Raw genomic sequence first — 812 nt, 5'->3', positions numbered from 1 at the left:
AGCAAAGGCCAGAAAAGTACTTTCAGCAGCAGAGGCCTAAGAGCTGGAGAAAAGCCTCAAGGCTAAAGCTGGCCCAGAAAAAAAAAAAAAAAAAAAAAAAAAAAGGGAAGGGAACCTTCTTTTAAAGCATTTAATCCAGAGAACTCTGAGTCCCAGGTCAGAATCAAGGCCTCATCTTCTGATTCTCAGGGCCCAAACATCGCAGACGAAAGGGATTTATTCCAGACTCTAAGAATCGTGGCTTTTAAAGTCCCAGTGATCAGTGCTGTTTCATTCAGTTCTTAGGTGTTAGTGGTGTTAGGAGGCATTTGAAAAGTCCTTCAGTGTTGTCTTTCTTCACCTCCAGGCTGGAAGATGCCTGAATTGAATAATGCCTTTCAGGGGTCCATTCCTCTCCTCCCCCCTTCCTGCCACCCAAGTACACATACTTTATTATGGAGCCCGATTTCCCTCGGCCCCTCTCTCCCTAACACAGCAGTAGTGAGAACACAGCACTTCTGCACTCTGGGGCGTGTGTAATGTTTTAGCATAAAAGCACCATGTTCTAAAATTTCCAATGTTTGGAGTCAGGCCAGAGGCAGGGCAAACTTGCCTGTTTTCAGCTACAATCTAAAGTGTGCACGTCGCCAGATAAGATTCTGTGAGCTGGGGATGTTACCATGAAATATCACTTGATTCTTCTTTGAACTGGCTGAGAGCCCCCTAGCAGAGACTGGAAGTTGGTTGGAAGGAGAGGTTTTTATGGTGTGATAAATCCCCATTTTAAGCAGGGTTAGTGCTAGTACATTCTCACTCTCAAAATCCAGGCCACA

This window comes from Myotis davidii, unplaced genomic scaffold (genome assembly GCF_000327345.1).
Source record: "Myotis davidii unplaced genomic scaffold, ASM32734v1 scaffold1, whole genome shotgun sequence".
NCBI classification, from domain to species: Eukaryota; Metazoa; Chordata; class Mammalia; order Chiroptera; family Vespertilionidae; genus Myotis; species Myotis davidii.
This window is presented reverse-complemented; position numbering follows the sequence as displayed.